The sequence below is a fragment of the Euwallacea fornicatus genome, chromosome 26, assembly GCF_040115645.1.
Source record: "Euwallacea fornicatus isolate EFF26 chromosome 26, ASM4011564v1, whole genome shotgun sequence".
In the NCBI taxonomy this organism is placed as follows: domain Eukaryota; kingdom Metazoa; phylum Arthropoda; class Insecta; order Coleoptera; family Curculionidae; genus Euwallacea; species Euwallacea fornicatus.
In genome coordinates this window covers 2531390-2550825 of record NC_089566.1, presented here as the reverse complement: position 1 = coordinate 2550825, position 19436 = coordinate 2531390, and the positions used below count along the sequence as shown (strand labels likewise).

At 36.9% G+C, this 19436-nt stretch overlaps 1 protein-coding gene and 1 long non-coding RNA gene across 11 annotated transcripts in view; one reads left to right on the top strand and one right to left on the bottom strand.

Moving 5' to 3' along the window:
- LOC136347117 (uncharacterized) overlaps positions 1 to 15606 on the top strand; it is a 118956-nt gene extending 103350 nt beyond the window's left edge. Inside the window, exon 4 of the long non-coding RNA XR_010733432.1 lies at positions 15214 to 15606. This is a non-coding gene — a long non-coding RNA (uncharacterized lncRNA). The remainder of the gene's footprint in view (positions 1 to 15213) is intronic.
- Positions 1 to 19436, bottom strand: part of LOC136347076 (forkhead box protein P1-like) — a 167315-nt gene that overhangs the window by 64279 nt on the left and 83600 nt on the right. The gene's annotated exons all lie outside the window — the stretch shown is intronic.

The window sequence follows — 19436 nt, the reverse complement described above, 5'->3', positions numbered from 1 at the left end:
CCTAAGAGATTTCCGTTTTAAGTAGCTAAAGGAATAAATCAGATAAATCGGTGCATGGCGGTGAAGATCGAAGAGACAAGCAGGAGGAGAGTCGGTCCTTTTATTTTTGGTTTCGGTTTAGCTGCAGGAGATGGAGCATTGTGCATTGGCTTGACCGCGGCCTGGCGAATGAAATAAGGGCAGGCCCAGGTTTGTGGCGCAAGATCCGCAGCATCTCAAGACTTTTATTTTGTTGTTTTGTAGAGAAAAAATAGACCAAAATGTGTTGTGTTGTTGCGTGGGCCGGGCCTTAGCGGATCGGATTCGCGACTGGGCGGCCCGCATGGAGCCAACCACGTGGCGACTGCGCGGTCTTGCGACACGCCCCAGCAGCGGTCAAGAAGGGATCCACGTCCGCGTCTCAGATGGACCCAGCTTAAGGTGCACGTGACCGCTCTGTCCGATCCTCCGCTCCTGCGACATCTGCATATCGAACCATTCTCTGCATTTCCTGCCACGTTCGATGAACCGCAGAACGCTCGACGAAATTCTTAGGAATTCTTTGAGCGGACAAAATTCTAAACTAAGAAGAATATTAACGAAAAAACTGGATTTTACCAGAAAATCTGGAGCACTCGGACCTGAATAAAAAAATCGAAGGGGCTCAATGGGATTGCCCTGTCAATTAATGGGAAAATGATACTCGGTGCTTTTTTAAAATGTCTAGGACACGACCGGAGATATCAGTTAGAGGCAAGATGTGTAAAAACTTCCTTAATGAAAAAGAAGTTTAAGTTTGAAGAAAATAACGGGAACCGGCGCAAAAGTTTCAGGCCTGACATTAGAAAAGGCGACCCTGTAGATATTCGGAATCGCCTTAAAACTGCACGTGGCTAGGCCGTAATGTTCTAAATCAAACTTCGATGTCCGAAAAACTGTAGGAATGTATGAAATGTTAAAAATCTTAAACTGCAACTCCCCGTATATGAGGCTTTATGTAAACTTACGTCCAGTCTTTTTTCTTAATTTTTGAAAATCTTGTACACCCTCTTCAGACCCCAAATATCGTGAGTGATACGTCCTGATTTGGTTGAAAAGAAAGGAAAATTACTTGGAACCGGATATTTGTTAACGCATCGGCGGAGATAAGTTAGATATTTACAATTTCAACCTTTTTGAGACAAAAAATCTTCTTTTCCGTGCCCTTGGCGCAGAAGGAACTGCAAGATATCGTTGATAATTTGTAACTGGACAATTGAGATATTGACCAACTTTCACCAGTTAGTGACGCAGATGATGATCTTTTTTTGAACCAACGTGATGAGGAAGAATCTCACGGCGGAGTAATGATTTTTCACCCGGTGGTGAGCCACGAGCGCATTATCTAACAGATAATTAGTCAAGAAACCATGTGTTCTCGAGAAAGCAGATGTGTGCTTTAAAAAATATATTCGAGATATTTTGCTCGAAAACTTTGCCCTATTTAGAAATAATGCGCGAGGTTTCTACAAGAGGTGGCTCCGTTAACACACCTTCAAAGGAAATAAAAATTATTTTTGGGCCCTTCATGCCGATGCGTATATAGATCACTAAGAATCTTTCACTTTTGGGCACGAGAGGCCAAAGTACCAACATCAATAGGATAATTTCTTACAACATTTCTGAATATGATTTCCTGCTGCGTTCACGATGAAAATTTCAGAATCTTGGAACGTTCCGAAAAAAGCCAGGGCTGTGCACAAATTTCGGAATGCTCGACCGTTGCCGAATATGCCGCATAGACACGATAGAAATCAACGAACCAAAGCACTTTGAATTGATGAAGAAATTATTCCGTTCTACGGAAAAGTGCACATGAGACAATATATTTGAAGAAAAACTCAATCTAGTGGGTTTAAAAATCTTTGGGGCTCTGACCCCAAGAAGTATTTCATTGGAGGTTTGTCTTTGTGAAAAAAAAAAACGGAACATTTCTGGAATTAGTCTTACTCCGACACCTGGAAAAATGGATGTAGGCGGTCGAACGGTTTTGATGCATACTGATACGTTGGCGATAGGACTTTCTTCTTATCCAGGCCGACATTTTACATGAATTCCTTTAATTGACACTCTATCTTGTAGACAGATAAACCTCCTTCATTGGCATAATAATGCCCAACCGAATTTGAAAAATGCAGTTTTGTAAAAAGCTAATGATTGAAGTAATGAGGATTGAGCATCATCAAATTAGTCAGGCATGATGGAAAAAATGTGTCTTCTTTAAACAATTTAACGTGAGACTTGTGCATTTTGTAAGTTCAAAGTGTGGTATGGAACCAGAGGTTTGCAACGTTCTAGTTTCTTTGAAATTTTTTTAACACTGTGTGTCAAACTTGTCCAACAGAGAACTCTTTCATCCGGAAATCTTTCAGCATAAAGTTCTACTGCCGGACTGATACTCCTTCCAGTCTCTCCATGAACAAAAACCATTTCCAGTCTTTCGTCCAACGTGCAGCGATCCATTGGATTTTGGATTGAAAAGGGTAATTTTTGAATAATTTCGCACAAAACAATTAGATTAATTTTCGAAATAAGAACATCGATTTCCTGCGGTCCTGGTCATAAGCTAGACTCTAATAAGAGGAAATTTAAGAATTTTTTTTTAATAGATCGAAGGATTGTCATGAGGTACAAACAGGATATGCACTGCAAAACTCTTTTAGAAAAAAAAATGCAATAACTTTGACTGTCTCAAAAAATGGGCAAAAAGCAAGAAAATCTCTGCAGCAAAACTTCTGATAAGAGAATTGTTCAAATGAAATAAATTCATTTTTTAAGGGTCTACGAGGATCTAGAAGAAATACGGGGCTGTCGCTTGTATTAAAAAAGTCATCCTTGAAATGACCTTAAAATGACGCCTTGGCCGAAAGTCACTATCCTCATGCCATGTCCCCCTCCTTAACGGATAACTTTTATTTGGAACATTTTTTTTTTAACATAATGCACCGGTTTTGAGCGATCTTCGTTCACAGCTTTAAATGGGACACCCTATATATAAGTGTTTTTTTATTTATTCTGGCTTTGCTTGAAGTGATATGTAACAATAACACCGTCTCAACGACACATTGAATCTTCTTTAGACCGATGTAAGTTAGATTTGATATTCGACGTGACCAATTTAGTTCTCTATCAGTCTTACATAACGGTGCACCCATAACAGCTTCAAGCGCAACCAAAAGGCCATAAATAAAAACAACATTAGTACGTTCTCGCTTAGTAAACATCGTTAAACACTTTTGTCTCAGAATGCTTTTTACTAAACAACATTAAAAAAACATTGAGCACTACATACCAACTAGATTTATAGCCTGTACCTGTAATCTGTAAACAAACAAGACAATTCACTTTCTTGTACTTCGGGTATCCATTAAATGCAATTAAATAGCAGTTTGTTTAACCGCAAAGAAAATATTACTTGTTTTTTTCTCTCTCCAAAAGGCTTTACTTCTCAGAGATGGTTTTTCTTAATTGTGTGAGCAACAAATAATAAAAACGAGCCATTTGTGACATTCACTTGGTTGTCAGGCAATGACGAAGCACAGTCTAACTGCTGTTTTTTTGCTATGGATAGTTTTTGCCATTGAAGTCGCAATTTTAGTAAACATGTAACGATGTCATTAAAAAAAAAAAAAACCTAAATATTTCTTGAACTATTGAAAATCGGACCCCCGGTCGGAGACGTTCGGTATTTTTGCCCTCGTCATTGAACACTCTGTATGCACACGCAGAGCGTCGAATAATTAATGGTGCGCGTATAGCCGAACCGCAGATTTCTTGTGGCAAATATCAAGGTTTCGCCAAATTTACCTGAATCAATAAGGAAACCGCATGGGGTTCGAATTTAAAATTGTTTTTATATGTTGTTTAAACATTCTTTTTGTTTTTTTTTTAATCGCAAAAAAAATTCGTATCGTTAATAAGGTCGCCGTCGACGGCACTTTCCCTCATTTCAGGAGTAACAAAATTGATTGTGCCAATCTTAATATGTACAAACGCTTTACCTCATGGCCGCTGTCCGACTGTCCATCTTCTAGGTATTTACATTTTAATTATTCGGTGCACTCTTCAATTAGTGATTTGTAACATGTGCTTAGAAAAAGTCGTAATTTGCCAATAACCTGAATGTGTTTATGCACAATTATTTATTTTTTTTACTTTCAGAAAACTCGAAAAGAAACTTTGACATAACTTTTGAATATAGAGAAATGAGGTCATTTCTTATTAATTATACAAAAAAAATGGCATTAATCGTGGGGCACCCTGTATGATTCCTTTTCTCTCACCTTTATTGTGTCCAAAAATAGAACAAATTCGTTTAAAGTGCGGGCTACATTAATATTTATAAACATAAACGAAACACAAAAACAAATTGTTGTGAGACAAAATAAATTAGGAAATCCTAATTTTAAAACTATTGTCGGGGGTATCGGACTGTAAGAACCTTCGGGAGTTCAATAATTATACAGGGTTATTCACGCTATGCAGCACGGAATATTGTGGTCACAATACGATGTTTTCAAAAAGTTTCACTTTTGAGCTATACGGGGTTCTATCATGGTTATTTTTTAAAATTATTTTCATAAGATACAAGGCATTCCAAAAAATTAAAAAGTATTTAAGTTATGTCGTTTTCAATGGAATGCCCTGTACATTATTGCATTTTTCGATTCTCCGATCAAAATAAGCGTCTGTTTTAGTAAGGTTTCGAATACCTAAAACTTAAGCTTTTTTAAATAATTTGAAGTTTATCGCAATTTAAAGTAATTTTGATATTTTCACGTACATATATCACACATTTTATGTACATAATTATATAGCGAAATTTCAGTTGTATTTTTCCCGTTAATGAAAATTCTCAAACGTTAAAAACCTGTACCTTGTGGTCATAAAAGCTGGCACTTTTCTCCTCTGGAGACCATTATTAATGAGGTAAAAGACAACTTTTTTTAACTACATGCGAGAATAACGGTTGTTTTTCATCATAAAAATAAAGCAGCAACTATTAAAGTGAAGCTACAAAACTAAACACTTCTTTTTATGAATCGTGCAATAGTGGAAATGCAAGGAGGTCCTTAAATGATAAATTTTTCAAATAACCTTGAACCAAACAAGTACCAATTAGGATTTTACCTAAAATTATTTATAAGACAACATTTTTAGTTTGTTTCAAATTTCATTAATAAAGAAAATACAAGACATAAAGTTATGAAAAATAAAGTTAATAATTTCGACTGATGTGCAACTATTAAAAAATATTTCACGTGATAGATCTTGAAAAGAGGAGAGTGTAAATCCCTTCTTTTCAACCTAAGCCGTTTGGAGGTTATAACTACTAAAAATTTGAAAAACGTAATATTTGAACCCCAATATCTCAAAGACACCAGCAAATCAACTTTACTGCTCGATCTTGTCCCTGTGTTGCTAACAAATTAAATCTTCGTATTTCATTAAGCCTTAACAAGTTTGTTTCTAAAAATACCATGTCAAGTCAAAGTCAAGTTTCCAAGAGTAAGAAGATCGATTTAATAAGTGGTAATAAACAGTTGCATCTATATTCTAACAAGCTGTGAATTAACTAGATCTGAAGTACTCAGATTTAGCATTATGTTTGACTCATTTATCCGATAAAAGGATAGATCGCACCAAGAAGATATCTAGAAGATAGACGTGTGGTAGCTAAAGCTGTTGCATGCGTAATTTAAAAACTGAATGGGAATGAAAATTATACACATTATAATTTTTTCAAAATAGGTTTCTTTCAATAGCGTTGGACAACTGTATATTTCTGGATAAAATTGTACTGAAAACGCATGTGTTTTACCTAACATTTTACTCAAAATATTTTCTTTTTTTAATTTTTGAAAAGAAAGAGGAATAACGGATGTAAACAAACTCATTTTCAGGCTGCAATATTCAAAATTTTTAAATGTACTATAAAAATTTGGTATGTGTCTCAGGTATGCAGATATGAAAGTGGTCTCATAAAACACTTTTTTATTATTCTTTTATCTATTCCGGATCGTGACGATTAAGTTTTTACAATATTTTCTACCGAATTTAAAAATTAAACATTTCATAATTTAACGAAGAGTCATAAAAATCGCCACTTGTACTATAATAACTTACTGATTAGCAGTATGCCAAAATCTACAGGATCCTCAAAGGTGGAAGTACCACGGAGTTCTGGTAAAATTGAAAAATTCCACCCAGAAGACATATATGTAAAAAAAAGCAGTGCGAAAGTGAGCACGTTTACCACTGTTATTACAAAAAAAAAAAACATGTCAGTAGTAATTCTACAAAAAAACTGCTTTTCAGTGATAAATAAGTAAAGGAATGAATGAAACTTGACATAAATAGGTCAAATAAAGAACTGAAAGGAACATCTGAGTTTGCATTTATGCTATTTGAGCAACCAACTTTTTCAAATTTTTTGAATCTCCAGATAGTTCTTTATGAAATATAAATTACAGAACAATTTTACAAATGATGTTTGGTCTAGAAAGTTCCGTTTTAGTCTTTACTGAACGCGTTTCTCCCGTTAATGTAGAAAAATGTGTCAGCTGGCTGACTCCGAAGTTGCTTCAAAGGACTGAAACCACAAAACTTAAAAATATTTTTGCTAAAATAAATCTTTTTTTATCCTACTGGCCCAATTTCCAAACTAAAAATTAAATAACACGTCCAGTTGAACGGCAGACATCTGTGCGTCCGCTTCTAAGGACAAATAAGTTAGACCCCACCCAATGTAAGTAAAAACCCCCTTATATGCAAATACATTGTGAATTTTCAATTCCCGTTGACTGCACAACAAAAAGTAACTTCAATGTTGAATTGTTCATTAATGATCGATCACTCCATACTGAATAAGAATGATAAATAACAATTTTCAGTGGTAATTTTTCATTGCTGAGACCTGCTGTTGGGGGATGAAAGGCTGAATGCCAAATGCATGAACAATGTGTCTTTTTTATGGTATAGCAATAATCATTAACTTACGCTATTAAATTCGTATCCGTCGACCGCTGCACCACCAAAAACTCTTTCGATTCGTTGCGTGACTGATTGGAATAAATGCGCATTTTCCACTTAAGATGAAATTTCATTTTGAAAAGGAAAGAACGTTATTCGGCTGTTTTTTTTTTTACACTACTTGTCTGCCAATGTCGTACCAAGTGTTTGCTAAAGCGACATGCTGGCGAATTAATATACATGATTCGGACCCCCGTGTAAACAATATCTCTTATCAATAGATTATTAAATTTTAATATTAATTTTTAAACAGGTTTACTGCTGAAGAATGGCAGTTAAGCGTAACGAGCGGCTTTATTGACTACGGGAACTAAACTGCAACTTCGTACTCAGATAAGAATGATTTTAATGGTCGTTGGGATTGCACAAAAGAAAAACGATGAAAACTGGAATGTTAACGCATAAACGTATGTATGTTAAACCAAGAAGTTCATCAACATACTCTAATAGGCAAGATAAGGCCTGCGAGATTTTTCTTAGCTTTGTCCACTGCAGAGATACATCTCTCTTTTAGTGCGCTAATGGTAATTATAGGAAAAAGGCAACAGTTTATATACTGCCCGTTAATTAATGAATTTACCTTTTACGATACAGTGTCGTCACTGTCTGCAAAAAACGCGCGCATCTGAAATACTGCATTATTTAATCTAAGTATTTATTAATTATGGGGAAAAAGTTCGACCTGATTGAATTTCGAAGTTTTTAACACGAAAGGGGCTTCTCTGCTTGCAATTTCACCGGATAACAGTAAAAATCTCCCGGCTAGACGGGAAAAACAAGAGGAAAAAAGCAAAACAACAGATCAGTCGGTGTATTGATAGGGGCCGTGATGGGTTTGTTTACATTCTTCGCTCGGAGGGCGATTGCATAGGCAAGATGACTCGGCTGCAATCCACACCCGGTCTGGTCTCTCCCTTTTTCGTAAACAACAATGATTCCACGTTTTTTTTGGGATGAATTTATCCCGGGCCAGATTACGGTTCAGCAATATGTTTGCGGGAATGTTGTTTTACAATAAGCTTATTCCGTCGACAACCCCTATATTGGATACCACCATTTTTAATCCGCGCCCGTGTTGTATCTGTCATCCACCATTTGTCAAGAATTCGTTGATATTGCGAAATAATGACCGGGATTCGATTTTCTAGCTCGCACTATGAGAAAATCTTCGTTCGACTTCAACGAGTAACACAAAGTTTATAATTCATAAGTCCTGTCCTACTAGTCAAATTCCATTGGGATTATCAAGTGATTTTTTACGTTGAAAGTTACCAATCCCGGTAAAAAAATGTGCGTTTCACAAGTCCAACAGCTGTCTTTGACGATGACCGGTGGCTTGAGGACGGCAATGAGTTCCGCTTAAGATAGAAATTCAAAAACCACCCTAAACATCCATTCACACTCACCTTCCATCTCGTAATACTCCAGGTCAAAAATGTATTTCGATCAATAAGGCTCGTCAAATAGCCACTAGCAAGCGAGTAAGAAATGAGTTTAATGGTAATAAGATTGTCCGTTGAAAGTAACCAACGCAGGGTAAAAAATATCGGTTTCATAAATACAACCGCTCTCTTTGGTGATGATCGATTGCCTGAGGAACGGCATAAATTTGGCTTAAGATGGGAATTCAGGAACAACCCTGAACATTCATTCACTCTCATCTCTCACTCACCTCGTAATAATCTAAGTGAAAAATCGTTCCATGAGACATAAAAATCATAAAATGTCGATTCATAAGTGGGTAGGGAATGAGTTTGAAAGTAATAAGAATGTTGTGTTGGTTTGAGGCGCACGATTAGAAGCTGCTGGAAAGTTGAGGGATTTAATTCGTATCCTCTTGATATAACCACATTGACTTCTCCTCAATGTCCTTCCTCCACTTTTAAGCTAACGCTGGGACTTTCCCTGATTTTGTAATTCGAATGGTTATTTTTAATTTTTTTCCCAAATTGGTACGTTTACACCGCGCACATAAAATAGTCGACCAAAGGAGTCAATGACTTTCTGCACGGTTTAAACTCTCCTGACCAAATTTTTGGCACTTCAGCTTAGTTCGGAGTAAAACGGACATACAGGGGGACTATACTAGGAACTTCAATATATATGGGGCGGATCGAAAAATATTTTTTTAAGTTATAAATGCTCTAGTACTAATTCACGTGCTTATCAATGTTCCAGCACTCTTTCAAAAAAGCAACTGTTTGTTGAATAAATTGCAACAAAACACGTTTTATACAAAGAAGTTCAGTTAGAAAAAATAGTCTGTAATTGTCGCACGTAGCAGCATTTTCGAACATATCTGTCTTTCGTCCAACAAAGCTCGGTGATATCTAAAAAAAAATTGTAAAACTTTGTTGAATAACTGAAGTTGGCTCGTCCAATCTTTATGACATGTTGAAAGAGTTGCCTATTTTGCTACTCAATTTTGATTAAATATGTGTTATTGTGATACGTTTTGCAATACAGTTTAAACGCTGCCTCAAAAAGCATACTGTTGCACAACAATGTTCAATAACATATTTGTTTTACAATATGGTAATAAAAATTCACTTGTTACATTGTTTAGACCAGGCTTAAGATGTTAAAGGTCACGGTGGCCTCATTTTTTTCTGATTTGACTGTCGTGAAAACTACAAAAAAATAATTCTAATCTACATATTCTACGTCACTGGTGTAAACGCACTTCTACCAAATTCAACTACCGCTTAATTTGGTTCTTGATCTGAATTGGTCTGCGCGGTGTAAACGTACTTTATTCGCAGTAATCTTCATATTTTGAGAATGTTTGTTCCCCTAGAGCATTAAGAATTCCCTAAAGTTGATTGGTAACCTCTTTAAAGTTCGCCGATCTTAAATAAAATTAAGCGGCATTTTTTGGCACTCGGCACCCGGCACAGAAACTCCTGGAGATTTCAGGGAAGTTTTCGGATTTTTTCAATTCTCCGTCAAGTCGTGGAGGGCATTAAGAACGCATCATCGTCTTTCGATTATTTAGAGCATGTAAATTGCCCTCACACCTCAGTTCTTTAGCGGATTGTGATATTGTGCAAAACCTCACAGTACCCCACTGCTAGAACTTTCTACGAAAGACCATAAAGAATATTCACAAAACGTATTTTTCCACCAGATCTGCTTACGCGAAATTACTGGTGGCTAGTTAGGCCTGGTTTGCTTTGCTAGGTTGTGGTTCACCGAAGGAAATGGTGAAAAGTGATTGATTGTTAGGTCGCAATGTGTGATCTTTGCCATTGGCATCTATCAGAATTGTCCTGTCCTATCGCTTCTTTAGTCTATGTGGCACAATCTAATGTCGCTACAACTCGTGTAGCTTTTCGTTCACGTACACAAAATGTAACAGTTGAGAGTCGATTGACGTAAATGACAAATCATATAAATTAACATGCTAAAAGAAATAAAGGAACATTTTAATGTTTAAACACATTCTTGCATGGTTGCCGCTTAGTGTGTTAACGTTTCTCAGTTCAACTGACACCCGAAACACTGGGAAGAGTCAATTTTAGTTAATTTTTGTCGTTTCTGGCGTTTTAAACTAAATATTCATGGCGTTGCACCAATACCCGAGAAATTCCTACAACATATTACTTTTGATAACGTGTGACATCAGTGCCTATATGAGGCCTGTCACGTGAATAAAAGTTAAGTGATTTATAGTTGAGCGGTGTATTGACGCATTGCATAAGAAAACTTGATCCGTTGTTGATAGATTTTTGAAGATAAAATTTTTCGTAACGTCGTGCCTTGACCCAGTTGATCGTGTCTGAAGACTGTAAGTAGTGGTCGGTGGGTAAATATTTCTCTGGAGAGACTTGGAAGAGACACTGGACCATTCCATTAGCTGCAGGACGTACGCCATGGTTACCACGTGAATTGTACCTAGTGAGCTATTTAAATTTTCGAAGAACTAAAAATATTTTCGCTGCTCTGTAGTAAGCCCATTCTTGACATCCAGTTATCGAAAATTGCACTTTACACTCTAATAGCTTCATGGCCGGGTGATGAGGCAATTCCTGGCGAACAGGAAAATCATAATTAAACAATAGCTGCATCCCTCTGAAGGAGGTAAATTCAAACCTAACCGACCGTTAAGAAAATATTTCTACTGGGGCTGATGTGACGTCGTTACATCCTCGACTTTTGGTTCTAACGTAGCATAGCAATTAATCCTGGGAAGGAAGAATGTCAAGAGTAAAAAAGCAGATTTTGTAAAATGTTTAGGAAAAAAGGTTTTATTGAACGTCTGAATCGATACTTCTGTTTCAGAAAATTTCCCCAATTTCATTCGAAGGCCCGCTGGCTTTTTCATAAATCTCTTGAACTCGGTATCCGCTTTGTGGACATGTGTTCTCCTAGTTAATTTCCGTTTGGATTTCTTTGATCCTAGGTATTCGAACTGCCACTATACTGTATGATCATGAGATCCACGGTAAATAGAAATGTGCATAGTAAATAGGCTTATGAAATCCAGGTGTCTAAATTTGGTTTGACGATGGTTTTTCTTTCGAAACGCAAATATGATGAGCTTGTGGTCGCTGTACATTGTAAATTGCTGTCCCTCTAATAAATACCCGAAATGCCTGAGGGCTTTTCAGACAAAATTGAAGACGACTAAAGGGTATTTCAAGTGTGAAGAAAATCTTGGATTTTGCAGAACAAGCGATCTTGTTGAATGTCAGCTCTTCCTCGGTAGCGTTTAATTTCTTAGGAAGTCTGACTCTAGGAAAAGTGCGATCTTATAGACATTCACAATGATTTAACCACTCCGTTTGGGTAGAGCATGGCGTGTGACAAACACTCTAAATTTAAACTATGAGGATAGTCCCAGAGGTACCAGACCCTAAAGAAAAAAAAATTAAAAATTACATTACTTCTCAACATAGTCTTCTTTGAAATTGACACACTTGTCCCAGCCAGTGATGATCTATGGGTTCTATAACCTATTTATAGTAAGAAGCTTCGAATGTTTCAAAATAAGCATCGCCCTCCAACCCCACCTCTTCGTTATTGGCCAATTTCTTTCCATTATTTTTTCAAGTTTGGAATAGAAAATAATCTGAGAGGGCCAAATCTGACGAATAAGGCGAGTGAGGTAAAGGTTTGAAACAAAGTTGGTTGACTTTGGCCATCGCGATGACGGAAGTGGGGTCTGGCCCGTTGTTCTGATGAAACAAGGCTTTCTTTTTCGTCAAATGCGGCTGCTTTGTCCCAATTTCTTCGCTTATTGTTTCAACTTTAGGAAGATAGTTAATCAAAATGATCCCACGTGCATCTCAAAACACTGACGTCATCACCTTTCCTACAGATGGAACGGTTTTCGACTTCTTTCCAGTCGATTCTCCTCTTTGAGTCCGTTGTTTTGGCTGCTCCTCCGTCTCAGGAGTGAAACGATGGGTTCGCGTTCCATCCACGGTTATGAATCGAGGCAAAAACTGGGCTTTATTGCTGTGAGATTTGACCAAACACTCCCTTGGGACGTCCTCACAGAGCTGTTTTTGTTCATCTCGCGCACGGTTTCTCATATCTAAACGTTCGGTCACAATGCGATACGCAGTACCATTCGAAATACCTATTTTCCAGTGCAGTTTTGTGGATTTTCACTACAATAACTAAAGTGGTCCGATCTGAAGTGCCTTTGGGCCCCCCACTGCGGAGCTGGTTTTGACAATTCGCACGACCGCATCTAAACTCTTCCAGTATTTGACAGTTGTTTTAACGAAGGACCAGATCTCCCCAGGATAGAATCTAACTCCGCTTTGATCTAGAATAGACCAAGACTGGTCAAATGAAAGCATCGATGATCAATTTCTTTCATGCTCACAAAATCTCTAAAAGCGTTCACTAAAAACGGCTCTAAAACACGCTCACATCAACGTAGCACCTTCGAACTTTAGTCATAAGCTTTTTAAGGTTAGGTCTTTGTAATATAAGTGACTTTTTTGCAAAAAAAGCGCCATCTATACGTCAGGTCGGGTACTTCTGCGACTATCCTCGTAAGCGCCCGTGTTAAAAATTGTAGTCTTTTTGGGGGAAAAACTTAGTGAGCCCTTTAACTTGAACGCAATGGAACTTGGTAACGAAGCGTTTGCGGACCTATATTTATATGAACTTGTCATACATTTCGACGTAAAACGCGCTATTAAATTACTGCGCACTAGCTTTGGATGGCTCGGGGTTTTTCAGGGACTATTCATATATAATAAAAATATATATAATATTTACCTATATTTATAATATTAAATATATTATTACATTTTTGTGCGAAACAGCCGAGTTTCTGTCACCGCTGGATTCCAGTTTATTAACTCGCCGAGTTGACCTTAGTTACCAATTTCGGCGCGGACCTAATGACTGTCCCGAAATTTTCAAATCTAAAACCTAAAAGGGCGAAACCCATTTCTTGGGTCGGATTTTCCTTTTGAAGAAACCAAAAGACCTAAATTGAGGGCGAACCGAAGCAAAAGAAAAGTAACCTTAGTTAACCATTTTCTATTATAATTAACTCCAACAAACCTTCAAAATTGCTAGTTCTGACTAACAAAAACCACTTTGCTCGAACTAAATTATTAAAACGCAATTACCTATAAGCAATGGCAAACCGGAGGCGATGGGTACTTCATTATTGATCATCCTTTATTTTGCGTTCTCCATCATTGTTTTGCCAGTTGAAATATAAAAGTCTCTGGTGACCTGTAAAATCGCAATCAAATTTGCCAAAGAAGGGAACAGCCATTGGCGTTCCGCTCCATCAGTGTCTTGCCCGTCCATGCCCATTTTTCACATCTTTTACCTGGCAGACAAAACGAATAGCAATAACGTCCCTACGTTCAGGACGTTGGAGCGTTGCAGTTGCACCACACAGCGTCGGAATACGTGAACTTAGGATGAACCAAAACGCATCCCACTGAAATTAATTCTGAAACTGGGGCCGTCGATATTACACGTTATGGGATAACCTATCGGAGGTTGATTGCCCCGCGGGCAGGACAAAAGACGCGCCACTGGAATTCCGGGAAATAGTGGTGAGATGAGGGGTTTAGCCATCAAGCGGGATGCTGATTTCTTAACGCCTTTGTCTCCTTTTAGCCTTTTTAAAGAGGATTTAAAAGTGATAATTAAAAACTCTTCGACGTTAGAGAGTGCAGTCGACTTCATTATTTCGAAAATTAACTTCGAATCGATATTAATAAGTGTTTCTTTGTTGGAATCCCTTAGCTGTGCAAATTGCTCGGCTTTTGAAAAAATTACGTTCGGATGAGGAGACTCCGGTGTGCCGCCAATGGGCAGCGGCTACGCGAAGCGAAATAAAATATGCCGGACAGTCAGCACATGTGACAGGTGATGGGAAGAAAGACGACGACATACATCGGTTAATTTATGTAAACAATGAAAATGTGGTTTCGAAGAAATATTTAACAAACATTTGTTGTGTATATTTATCTAAATCTATACATGCCGGTTTCGTTTGGAAGTATAAATATTCTTAGCGAGCCTCAGTTTTTTCTGCTTTTTGTTCAAGCGCTAACTATGTTTGCGGTAAAGACGAAGCATACAGGAAAAACAAACAACTATTAAAAATGAAATGTCATTAATAGATTCTCTTTTACGAGATACCGTTTTTTGCTTGCCTGGACGAGCAACCGTCCTTTTATATTCTCGACGATCACTGTTTGAGATTTCAGCCTTCAAGATGAGACGGCACTTGTGGCCTCTTCAGCGATATTGAGATATTACTCTAATTTATGCTTTGAAGAAACGCGCAGCTGTATCGCCAATTAAAGCTGTCTTTTATTTAGATAAACTCCGGTTTAACAGATCGAGAGCCTTCAAAATCACTCCATTTAATACAACGAGAGTTATTGCCATTGTTTATTTCCACTTCTATGCTTCGTGTTGAGCTAAATGCTTTTAGTCCGTATTTGTGCACGCATACATACGGGGCTACAAAGTAGAAACCTTTTACCACCCTGCAAATTAACGGAGAACACGGTCTAAGTAATAAATCTATGTGTAATCCAAATATGGTAAGTTTACTAGAGCAAAATATGGGGGAGAATTTGTACGACAGTACGCATTCATTAACTCTCTTTAGTAGTCTAGTAAAACGAATATTAAACAATACAAACAGCCTTTAAAATATTGTTACAGGCCCTTCGCTATACGTTTTATGCTAATTTCTATGCGCCGAGAGTTATAAATACCGGAGGATGTGGAACTCCTCGCCCTCCACCTTAAGACGCCTTTCGCCTCACTCGCCGAAGTGTGATCGGAACCAGCAGCGATTTTAGCTGAGCTAAAAGTGAATGTGTAAGTAATTTTCGATTTTGTAAGGAATGCAGTTTTATCGACCGGACTTTAAACAAAACATTTTCGACCGAATGTCCTGAAAAACATATGCTAATGTAATCCATCGAAATTAATATATGTTTACTCCAATTTTTATTTGCTCTACATCCATACGTTTTTGTTAACGTTTTGTACGTTTGTTGGCACACGTTTCGGATTATTAAGTAGTACACGAAATTTAATTTATTCCTAATATTACAGGGAAAATAATTATTATTGTAGTTTGTTGAGTAAATAAATATGTCCATTCAAATTTATAATAGGTAATTATTTTCCAGAAAAACCTCCCAAATGCGTGAGTTTCATTTGTTTTCCCTTGGGGTTTGTTTGCCGTTCATCAGGTAATATTATTATTACATTTTAGTGCAAAAGAAAAACCGCCCGATTGTTTAATCCCGCGTGGTTCATCCGCAGAATTAAAACCGCATATTTCATAACATATTAATTATGTTCATTATTCTTAGTAAAACTCGGACTTTAACGCACCTCTAGCCTATAACGTGATCATCCCTTTTCGGCGTCAGGGCATGGCAGGTCAAACACAGGGTGTCCGGAATTACCGCCCGTCGATGTACGTTGGCTCAGAGTGTTTTGCTTCAAAAAAAAAATTTATGTGGGAATCCGGCAAATTCCAACACTGTGTCTTTTTCGGCAACACTGAATTATACAAGGTTGCTGGTAACCCGACGTGTTACAATAACATATTATGATACTAGTTATAATATTCATCACATATACATATACCAAAACTTGATTGATTTCATTTTTTTCCACTCGGGATCTTAATAAATTCACAGTGATTTTTCAAGAAATCCTTTTTGAATTTTTCTCCCTTCGCTACTCGATAACTTTAACTAACACTTTGTTCTTTTCTACGAAGTTAAATATGTCCATTATGTGAAGATTTGGTTATTACTTAAATTTAAGTTAAAGAATTCGTCCAAAGCATTCCGGCAATTTTTGTGGAACCGCAAACGGCTTGTTGAACATGTAATGCCTCTTACCTTGAACATTTGTTGAAAACTGCTCAGAAGTTGGGGTAGCTAATCTTAAACAATTACTTTATGGAAGCTTTTACTCAGAATCTTCACACAATGGAAATGGCCCCGGACATATTACTTTCCATACTGAAGATCCGAACGTCACGTAAGTGATCGAGTAGCGAAAGTAAAAAAAATCCAAAAAGGATTTCTTGAAAAATCGCTCTGAAGCCATTAAAGCCCTGAGTTAAAAAAAAATTAAATAACTCAAAATCCAGCGAGTTTTGCAATATACACATATGGGGTAAATTTACTTCTTACCTCATGCCCTATCGCCTCCCCAAAGGAATGCATTAAATCACCAGTAACTTTGTACGTGTTTTCATCAAAGAAAAACTCAGCTTTAAGTTTCGAGCACGATAATTATCAGCAATTATCCTTACCACAGAAACTGTAAGGACAGTTTCTGCCCTCACAGTTTCGGTGGTAAGGATGTTTGCTTACAAGTTCTTAGTTGTCCCTTTTTGGATTTTTTTTCAATTTTATCGTAATTTTTTTATTTTTGTATTTTAATATACGTATTCGTGTGAGTAAACGTGCGATTATGTCAGCAAAAATTAAAATTGATAATTCAGTTTTTAGTCAGAATTGTATCCTCCTTTCTACACGTGAAAATCAGCGTCGACAAAAATGGAGCCAATTAACACATATTTTTCTTGTCGCATTAATTTTCGCTTCCATTTTTTGTAGGCACTAATGATCTTTCATACCAAATTTCATCTGAACTTTTACGTTTTATTACCGAAGGTGGTGGTAAATCGGTTTATTTTTACGCAATAAAATTTGTATCTTCTAATAAATACATTTTATGTATTTTTCAAGTAGACACCTTTAGACCAACAAAATTCTAGAATAAATGAAAAAATAGTTATGGCGAATTAGAGTTGTTCCTATTGTTCCATAAAGTGTATAAGAATAATCAAGTATAATCCAGTTCAACGTTATTTTAAAGCCTCTTGCGCTGCTAATTTTCACGACCCTTCGTAGGTAGCGACAAAATTATACAGGATTGATTAAATATTGATTTTTGAAAATGATATTAAATTAGTTTTTTTTTCATTTTTGTTACCTTTAATTTTAATGAGACCGTAGTTGACTGTAGCCGACCTTTGTAGTAGATAAACGTTATCGGCATTTAGAACTTCAAATTCGATAATTTACACAAAGTGCGTTACATACAATACAAAGGACTCACTAAAAAAATGTTATTAAAGACGGCACCCAGCCATTACTTTAAAATAGTTTATTGTTGTCTAACCGAACTCATAAATCATCATTTGCCATACACTAAGTAATTGGACAGCTGGAGAGAGTAAAAGAGAACTTTGCAGGACAAGCGGTGTCCCAAATAAAGTAAATCCTTAAACAATGGTAGCACAAATTACAGAAAAATGTTCTCGCTTGCGAGTAAATCTTGAAATTAAATATATATACAGGGATTTTCAAAATAACAGGTAGAGTGTAAAATTTTATCGACGATTGTCTCTCGAATCGCATTTCCAGAAGATTTTGAGAAGGACACTCCCGAAATTATTCCGGATTTTGCACCTTTTAAAAGATATTCTAACCCTATTTGCCCTAATTGGATATTGCCGGAAAAGTAGTAACGTTAAAAACGATTTAAGGTTAAGCGACTCTCGTCTGAACATTCCTATTTAGGCTCTTTTTAGTCATTTTTTAAATACATCAAATAAAATCCGAACTTGGATTCCATTTCACTTGAGTGACACGAATGGAAAAACCGTTTTGCTCTAACTAAAATATTTCATCCTTCGATTGGTATATGGGCCATTTTACTAATCGCTACCTAAAGGTCACTAAATTCTTTCTACGTAGGTAACCAAGATCGAGCATTGAAAACGTTTAAAATACCAAATATTAAAAATGCAATCCATTGTAACTAATTCAACTTTTGCGCAAATCTTAAGGAACACACGCTGTATAATAGCAAATCCTAAAATGTCTGTAAAACTTATACGGTTTTTAACTTGTATAAACTCTAATCTTGCATCTTACGAGACAAGTCTGTGAGTATCAACGTCGTTTTCCTCCTTAAGAATATTTACGGGACTTTCTTCATCCTAACAATGTAAGACCACATAGAAATAGTTGGTATAACGTTCACGAGCTTCAAGCGTCCAGACGTCTACGACGTGTTGAGTTCACAATGGCCAGTCAATAGGGCCACTACAATCATCAATCTTAGTGATAGCATCACCGTGCTTTTGGAGATGTCCACGATGGCTTTAGGCATAGATCATTGTGTCAGAGCCCGGGTTGGACAGATGATGTTGATATCGCTGAACCAGTTCCCATCTGACGTTGATGTCGGTGGAGGCCACAACGGCTTATCAGTAAGCCAACCATAGTCGTCATGTTATTCCTTTGGAGTCCAAGGGGACACGGCTTCCGGCTAGCATGGGCAGTTGTCCAGCGGTGCAGGAAGAACAAAAATAATTGTACCTAGTACTAGCTACTTTTATGACGGACCTGTGCGCCTTATTATTTTTATATAAATATTTGTTGTTATTTGTTGTTCTTCTTTTATAGCATATGTACCTACTTGCTTTTTATTTAAATTAATTATTAGTTAAAATTGCTATTGTTCATTTCGAAACATTGATTCAGAGTTTTACTATGTACTTCTATTATGTGGCACCTCCGTTGACGCCAAGGCAGAATGATCAACTTGATCTTACCACTAACACGAGCGAGCCATCCACTCTTCTGAAGGAATAAAGTTTCTGATGAAAGAAGAAATAAGAAAAAATATAATGTTATTTCGAATGTACATCATAAAAGAAAACCATTACTACATCAACACTGAAGTTTGAGAAGAAGATTCGGAACAAAATCGAAGACTGATATCTGTGTCATCAACGTTACTTACTCAAGAAACAATTATGTCCAACCAGTCTACTCCGCAATGAATAATAGGAATACCCTAGAGGCCATATATATATATATCTATTGGGAAAATCAATG